The sequence below is a fragment of the Solenopsis invicta genome, chromosome 3 (genome assembly GCF_016802725.1).
Source record: "Solenopsis invicta isolate M01_SB chromosome 3, UNIL_Sinv_3.0, whole genome shotgun sequence".
NCBI lineage: Eukaryota > Metazoa > Arthropoda > Insecta > Hymenoptera > Formicidae > Solenopsis > Solenopsis invicta.
The window spans coordinates 10,314,649-10,323,567 of record NC_052666.1 but is presented as its reverse complement, the minus strand read 5'-3'; the positions used below and the strand labels follow the sequence as shown (position 1 = coordinate 10,323,567).

General features: G+C 42.0%; 1 long non-coding RNA gene across 1 annotated transcript; it reads left to right on the top strand.

The window, feature by feature from the left end:
- The first annotated feature begins 5,080 nt into the window (after positions 1–5,080).
- On the top strand, positions 5,081–6,685 carry LOC120357255. Its single transcript, XR_005574418.1, has 3 exons — positions 5,081–5,324; positions 5,431–6,021; positions 6,100–6,685. It is a non-coding gene; the product is annotated as an uncharacterized LOC120357255 (long non-coding RNA).
- The last annotated feature ends 2,234 nt before the right edge of the window (positions 6,686–8,919 follow it).

The window sequence follows — 8,919 nt, the reverse complement described above, 5'->3', positions numbered from 1 at the left end:
CAGGGGGAGATTTCAATCCTGTAGGGTCTCCCCAAAGGATCTTCCTCGAGGGAGGCCAACAGCTCATCCCAGGTGCCCGATTTAGCGGAAGCTATGGCCAGTCTTAGTGATTTCCTGGCTTTTCTAACTTTGTCATCAAGTTCCTTTTGAGTCTCAGGGTTGATCTTACCTTTGGCCCTAAAGGCTTTTCTTCTTGCGGTATTGCAGTTACGCCTCTTCTCCGCGATGTCCTCATTCCACCAATAGCACGACGAGCGGTGTCCGGAACGAGCACGCGGCGCTGCTGCATTAGCTGCTTCAACCAAGATGGAGTTTATATGTTCAACCCACTGTTCAGCTATTCTACCCTCTTCCGTCTCAGGCCAGGTTCTAACGGCTACAGCCGCCAACAGGTCTTTATCCAAACGCTTGGCACACCAACGGGGAAAAAGTGGTCCGAGTGCGGGTCTCCCTCGTAATCAATCTTTCAGCCCAACACTAGACCAAACATCTTCCTATTTGACCAAGATAGGTCGACCGTTGAAAGGTCACGAGGATGGTACGTCGTGGGCGACTGTTCGATATTTAACAGGATTAGGCCCAGGTCTGCAGCCCACTATGTTAGTGCAATACCCCGCGAATTTTGTGACAGATCCCATTGATAGAACCTAGCGTTAAAATCCCCCAGTATTAGACAAGGTTCCTTCTTGTACTTCCTGTAAGTGGAACTAAGAGCTTCCAGGAAGTCGTTAAATTTGAACAGCGGTTTATTGGGAGAGAAGTAGCAGCCAATGACGACCATCCCCTCCCATCTAATCGCCACGAAGTTCTTCCCTGCATCCAGATTTTGACAGGCCATGGTCCGCTTTGATCCCTGCCAGGTTAATGCCACCGATGGTGGGTTATCTGTCGATGGATACCATCTCGAGTCCTCAGGGACTCTAAACGGTTCTGAGACCACTGCGAGGGAGAACTCGCCATCCTCTATCTTCTTAAGAAGCAAGTCCTGATCTGCACCGCTGCGATTGGCATTGACCTGCGCTATCAGCGTCATCACAGTTCGCTTTTATTACTGGAAGTCCTCCGTGCTTCCTTTTTGCTCGCCTCAAGAACTGGAGATGTTTCCATGTATCCCCCGAAGTCATCGAGGATCTCGTTTTTCTCCTGCGATGTGTCCATTTGCACCCCGACTGCTTCCGGATCCACCCATACTTCGACATTGACCGTCTCCACTTCTTTAGGGCTACTAGTCCTGATCCCTTTCATTATTCTACCAGTGGGTGTAGAAAAGTTCTCCGGGCCCATCTTCTTTACCCTTTGTTCCAAGGGCTGGGCTAACTCCTCAGTTGGGGATTTATATCCGTCCCCATCTGTTTCGCTTTTCTCAGCGTTACATTCCTGAGTGGCCTTGGTTATCCCAGAACCTCCTGGTTCATCGTCTACATCCGAGCCTAGTATTCTTGCTGAAGGAAGCATGCGTTTTTTCCTGGACGGTTTAATAATGTCACGGCCGATCTGCTCCATGGGTCCTTCTTTACCGTTAGTATTACTACTTTTCTTGTTCTTGGTACGAGGCCTAAATGTAGGAGGAGTTCTTCTTTCCGGACTTTTCCCGAACAGAGTTTTGGGGGGGACTGGTTTACAGACATCACCTCTACCCGGCGCGTGTCCATGTGCCAGTCCTCTTTCCTCACACACGGGACAGGATGATTTGTTCTTACAGTTGATTCTTTTATGAGTGTTGCTGCCGCAATTGAAACAGTTGCCTGTTCTGTCAACCGCTGACGGGTATCGTTCCCTAGTGTGCCCCAGTGCCATACAGCGATAGCACTGGAGTGGGCGCCGTTCTAATAAGGTTACACCGGCTGAGGACCAGCCCAGGCCAAGCTTGCCAGCTTCAGCTACCCCAACCGCTGCCTCCAATGGGCATCTCGCCCAAGCTGAGTACAACTCGCTCCTCATAGGTCTGATTGGGCCTACCCTGACATCGGAGTAGGGGCATCCCCCTTTTGCGGATATCGCCATTCCAATCTCGTAACGCGTGACCGAGTCATCAAAACCTACTATCAGGATGTCCCCGGTTCTAATAGGGCGCAATATTCGCACGTCATCATCATTAAAATTTTGTCTCAGCTTATCGACAAGGGCGTCCGCTTTGTCGATCATATTTTCGCCCGGTATCTCGATAATCAGTCCGCCATTGACTGCTCTTTTAATATTCGTGAGCTGAATCCCTAGGTCTTGTAACGAGATCTTATCTTTGGCATTTCTTAATGTATTAGCGTACGACGGGCCATTGACACTCCTTGTAATGGAGACTGCTGTAGATTTAGGGATTTTCCTCTTCGCGGCGGCAATCTTCTCTGCAGTTGTCCTGCCAATCTTTGGAGCATCTTGGGTATGCTGATTTGGCGTCTTGTTTGTATCCCCACTTTTCATAAGAGCAGTCCCGTGCATAGAACGTCCTTCGTCATGCTAGTATTTCCTGCTTTTGGGAAGACACCCCATTGCGAGGGGGGCATTCCCACATTCCCCGTGTGTAATCGCGAGTTAGCGCCCAGCTTATTTATTTTTGGCTCTTCGTACGAATCTTCTTTTGGCATAGAGCTCTTCTTCTTCCGTATCCTCTTTTTTTTAGTATCTTTGACCTCCTGCCAGTTCTCATCTACCGAGGAAGAACAAGGATAGACTGAGCTGCCATAATCATGCACCCGTTTGTTCAGGTCGAAAGTGTGTTTTATCCCCCTCCTATTTGTTTGTCCTTCTTCCATCTCGCAGCCATGAGGGTCACTGTCGCCGGCGCCCTGTTTTTCCAATAGCGGATAGCATTGCGGATGAAGTTTAGAGTTGAAGAAAGTTATTTCCTCGCGACCGTTATACGAGGAAGGACCCTCCTCGGTCTCTTCAACACCCGCAAGAGCTTTTAGCTTCGGGTCCCAAGTGATTCCCTTCTGACGTGAAGGCTTTAGAGGAGGCCATTCCATTTTGTGACTTACAGCCAACGATAGGTCGGTTCTGTTGGTATTTATTAAATCATCAACACCTGCTTTGTAGGTCACTTTCTGATCATTCTTCTTTAGAGAGCTTGTAGCATGAGCTTGACCTCGAACAGCGTTCCGACTGTTGTCCTCTTTGAGTTTAGTGAGCTCCTTTTTAAGCTCCTCATTTTCTTTCTGGAGTTCCAGTAGTTTATTTCTTGCGAAGGTGGTGTCACCGGCCAAATTGGCACGAATGGCCAGCTCCTGGGCCGCAACACGGCCAATATATAAGGCTAGTTTGATCCTTTTGTTTAAGTCTCCTTTAATATTTGTACAGCGGTCTCTGGCCGCTTCACCGTCGTCCACTGATCTAATTGCTTCCGCAGCAATTTCGGCAGCCGACATGATAGGAAAATTTTCCGTTTTTGCTCTGACTATCACCTTTTGGCCTTTTGATAGTTTCTTTTCGGCTTTCGTGATCCCTATCTTTCTCTTCTTGCAAGGAACTTTCCTCTGGATCTTAGCCGCTGAATCCACATCTTCCCAAGCGTCGTCGCTCAAGTCCGTCTTCCACCTGCCAATCTTGGTTGGCGCTTTCTTCCCTTTCTTTTTTTCTTTCGACAGGGGAGGCACAGGCGCTTCCGACAGACTCTTACTTTTTTTCCTCGTCATTGGGGAGGGAGCTTGACCTTGTTTCCGCATCCTCCTCTTCCCCATTAAGGTCCTCTTTTTCCACTTCCTGTGACATGTCCATACTGGTTTCTTTTGATGAGGTTATGTTACAGTTACCTTTGCTTATTTGTCTAGAAGAGGGTGAGTCGTCCTCCACCACTTCGACATCCTCTCTAAGTTCGTTAGAGTTTTCCTCTTTTTCCACTTCCTGTGACATGTCCATACTGGTTTCTTTTGATGAGGTTATGTTACAGTTACCTTTGCTTATTTGTCTAGAAGAGGGTGAGTCGTCCTCCACCACTTTGACATCCTCTCTAAGTTCGTTAGAGTTTTCCTCGTCCGTGTCAGGAGAGACCGCTCTTCTTTTGCCAATTAATTTTGGCATTACTATTTTGAATTTTCTGACAATATTCTCCATAGAGATAACTCTCGGCTTCGAATCCACTTCTAGGCCAACGACGTCATTTCTTTGTTTACTTTGTTCACTCAGCCCGGAGATAACCTTACCAGCAGGAGTGCTCTCCAGAGAGAGCATCCCCCTTATTTGATTCCGGTAAAACCGCCGACCGCGCGCAAACGGAGGCTGAATCCGCGCATTGCCGGTTCTCAGGGATCCGACCACCCGAGCTTGGCATTTTTATATTTTTTTCCATATCCATAAGGTAAAGAAAATTGGCTTAATTAATTATCCGACAGAAGTCCCACTCTCGTTCCGGCCTATAATTGGGTGACAAATTTCAGCCCTTGCCTGACTTCAAAGACCGGAAAGAAAATCAAGCAGGTTAAATTAAAGATAATTTCCTCGTCTCGACGTACGCCACTCTGCCAAAATAAGCGAAAAGCTACATCTCAGCTGAGGTGTAAAGCACTAGCAGGGGGCGCACATCGTACAAACAAAGTTACATCAAACAAAGTTACATCTTGGCTGTACATAATAATGTATAGCTGCAGTGCATCCAGCACCAGCTCATCCTGTTTTATGTAACACATCCTTACCCCGGTCATCCCAGCCCATGACATCTCCGGAAGGCAAGGAGCGGGTAGCCAACCAGTATGCCATGCACACGGCCTGTCCAGGTATTCGCCAGATTCCAGTATATCGTTATTTTGTCCATCGCGGGAGATCAGCCGGGCGCAAGGTATCATCGACTCGCATTGGCTCGATGAGTCGATGCGATTATTTCCCTTTAAACTCGGTCCAAAGTTCCCTGGAGTGCCCAATAAGAGGCCCGGATTTACATAAAGAACAAACTTCTAATTGGCTTCATACTTATAATAGTTATAATAGTTATTTATCGTTTTTCACAAGACCAATACGTTCCCTTTTACGAACACACCGTAGATAATGCGAGTCTGCATTCCTCGTTCTCCTGTCGTTAGTCACTCCGAAAAATCAGTGATGTTAGTCTAAGAACACTCCCTAGGGACTTTTCGCACTCAACAGGTAGCTTTCGGAGCGTACTTGTGAACCCGCCTTGTTGCGGTATTGAATGGGTTTGTGAGCGCGGCGAGAATATCGCTCTAACCTAATCTACTTTTGTTTATGTTCTGGCTCATATCGACGAAGATAAATCTATTATACTTTCGTTAATTTATTTAAGTTCCAGATTTTATCCTAACCACAAAGATCTTGTAAAACATGCCGTCACGCTATTTAATGGATTGTGTATAATTTCCAGTTATTGACTCAAGCAGGTTGTTATTACATCAGTAAATACGAGTTCTATTTATACATATACAATTTAATTACAATCCTTCTCATCCATTTTTTAACTAATCTACCTACATGCATTCATTTCAGAGAATTCTCCCGTTACAAGCCACTTTGCCGGGATACATGCCAGCCTGATGCGGCCATATCTACATTCTCTTGCAAGATAAGCAATTACTCTACGATAATACAGTTCTATCATTAATTTTGCTCTTGCTTTCTAATTAATTTACGATTACAATCATTGATTAACTTCAAGTCTTTCTTCCTGTATAAAGCTCTTTAGTTTAGTAGAACCGTATTTTACTCTGTTTTATTTTATATACATCTGCAATTTAAGTTTACGATCCCAGTCATGGGCATTAATTCAATTTCTATTGCTATTTATCTAACTATTATTGGTAGTAATCTCAGAGTAAACAATTTTAAGTTTAATTTAATTTTTTTTTCAATCTCAATATTAGTAGCGATAGTACTTGACTCAATTTTTTAGTATAAAGTATAGTATAATAATACAATATATAACCTATAATATATTTCTTTGCGACAGAGATTCGTGAGAAGCTACGTTGCTCTATACGCGCAGATATCCGTAGCGACGACAGCCATATCGAAATATGTTTGCAAGGCTGGAGTCAAGGCAGCGAACATACGATCAATTTAAACCTATTAAGCCTGCAGGTACATATTTATAAAATTTTTTGATAATACAATTTTAAATATTCTATTGTTTTATCATTATTTTTATACTCCGTACAGGGCGACCACAGCGCATACATACCGCGCAAATACGACAAATGGTTACTGATGATCCAACCATCAGTATACGAACCATAGCGCGGAATCTAGGAGTTCGTTTGAGTACGGTACATAAAGCTTTGAAATCGGCTCGCTTCCATCTTGAGCAAGCAATCTTGAGTCGGGCTTTACGTTGTGAGCAGGAGGAAGGGAGACACTTCGAGCACTTGCTCTAAAAATATGATAATTTGTTGTCATATTACGCACGATCATACGTAGATGTAACTTTTCATCTACGTGTGTTCTTACGCAATATGACTTCAAAATATCTATTTAAGCTTTATGTACCAAAAAAATAGATCTTTAATGTGGTATAATATGGCTCTAGGCGAAGGTCCACTTCAAAAAACCTAACGCGCCAATCGTGGAACCTCAAAGGTGGTGTGGAAGTCCACGTTACCATTTAGCTTTCATTACTTGATATCACATTACAATATTATTTCTGAAGTTCTTTAAATTAAAAGTACTTCAAAGATAATATTTAAATTCAAAAGATTACAAGTATTAAAAATTTGTGATAAAAATTGTGTGGATATATTATTAAATGTATTCAGTATTCTACGTTTCTATTTACTACTTTATTTATTAATTTGATTAATAAATAGAAATAGTAATCTTAGTAACAAATGTAATATAACAAAGTATGCACAGCTTTCCCCGGTAAAAACTATTCTAATAATTTTTTATAAAATTTCTCGTTTATAGAATTTAACATTCCTGGTTACAGTTTTTCTCATAATTTTTATACGAATAGGAACATTTTTCAGAAATACGTAGAAATAATACTTAGAAAGTCTACATCTCTTATTGTTAGAACTTTTCATACACGTACATTCTGAAGTATTCTGAGATTTCTCATCTCACAGTTTTAAAAAAATACTTTTAACTTTTTTACATTTTATAACGTTTCATAAAAAATTATACAGATGTTCGGAAAAATTATACGAAAAAAAATATGAGAAAAATTTTCACCAGGGGCCTGTACGTGTCACTCGGTCCTGCGAGATCGCGTTCGCGCGCTCAACCGAAGCAGCTGTCATCTAGGAAACGTTTAGCAAATTAGCAAGCTCAGTCGGTACGGCATCTACGTACGGTAAAAGGCTGGACAACCATTAACGAACACCCTGTATATATATATATATATATATATATATATATGTGTGTGTTGTTATTTTTGATTTAGTGATTGACGGACAATTAACTCACTTCTCTCTTCCTTTTTTTTTTCCTTGTTACTAAGTAACTTTACGTCACTAATTATAAGTGTAGGCCTAGATTGCTTCACGTTCCCGGATTTATATTTAGATGCCAGGTTGTAGTCATCCTTCCAGACTTATGAGTATCTTCATAGATGTTTTTTTTTTTAAGAAGGAAGTGTCTCATCGCACTTATTATTTTAATGTTCCACTAGTTCATTATTTTATATAAACAAACCAAACCATTTGCTAATAAGGGGGGTAATGTTGTTTGAAGTTTTATTTATTTATATTACATAATATATTTAAGCTAAGCTTAAGCTTATATACTTAATTTATCTATATTTGCCTTTAGTTAACTTATGTAATTATGATATAGATATAGGTATTCATTATAGAGTGCATCTATTCCTCCCCAAAAACGTTTTATTTTTTACGTATGTACGATGTATACCATTTTATTCTATTCTGACTATCCTATGCATATATCACAAGGATAAATGTCAAAAAACACTTTTTCACACCCGTTATTGCATTCACCATTCGTCTAGGAAAGGCGCGGAAAGTAGGTCATGCCCCACCACTGGAGGAGCATGTATCATACAACGGAGTGCAGCAAGTCGCCGCACTCGGCAAAATCCATCCCGAAGAAACGCGCTATTGTTTATAATATCCAATTTAACACAGTATTGGACTTCGCTGCACCCCTTACATTATCGTAACAAATCCACGCGGCTTAGGTAATCTTATTTTCCAAAGGAGGAGTACACCGCAAAGTGCATGTCTCTAGTAATAGTCCAAATCGCACGCGCATGCGTCTCCGCCTGAATAGTGTTAATGTACATTTTCAGTATAATCATTAGGAAATAATACAATGTTCGCACAGTAGTCCGTTTAATTAATACGCACTCTCACTATCTCCTATGCTCCTCTCCACGTGAGTTGCATAAACCGACAGCTGTAATTCACACATGTAACGTGAATGTCTTGGAAATATCACGCGTTCGGTATTTCCTGAAGCCACTTCCGAGAAGAAATGCGCATTAGCACATTGCGCACTGTCTCAACGCACGTGTTCGCTAATCCGAGTAAAGATTAATATTGAGTCAGACTTAATTAGAAGCTGACTCTGAACATCTCATATGTTTACCGACTCATCAATTTCACTTTATCCGAGGAAAAGGCTAAATATTGTCCCATGTTAACTGTCTGAATTCGTCAGAAAACTACCACTTGCAATGCTTGAGCAGATTACCACTGCGCATCTTATAGTCACTTTGAACGTAAATGTCACTTATCACATACTTATAAATCACATTTATAAATATCATAACTTTCCTAAGTGTCCCAGCTATAGAGTCCTCCTTCAGGAGTAAGCAGCATATAATATTATGATATAATAGTTTAATAATATAACACAATACTAGAGTAATGCTATAGACATTCTCAGTGTTCCAAATAGTTGTCCAACCGTCGCCGCCATGCTATGGTGTAGTCGCATGCTGGCCGGGCAATATTTCATCCGTTCATTATCGGTGTAATACTTAAGTGAGGAAAACTCCTCCGAACTCCAAGCATCATGACA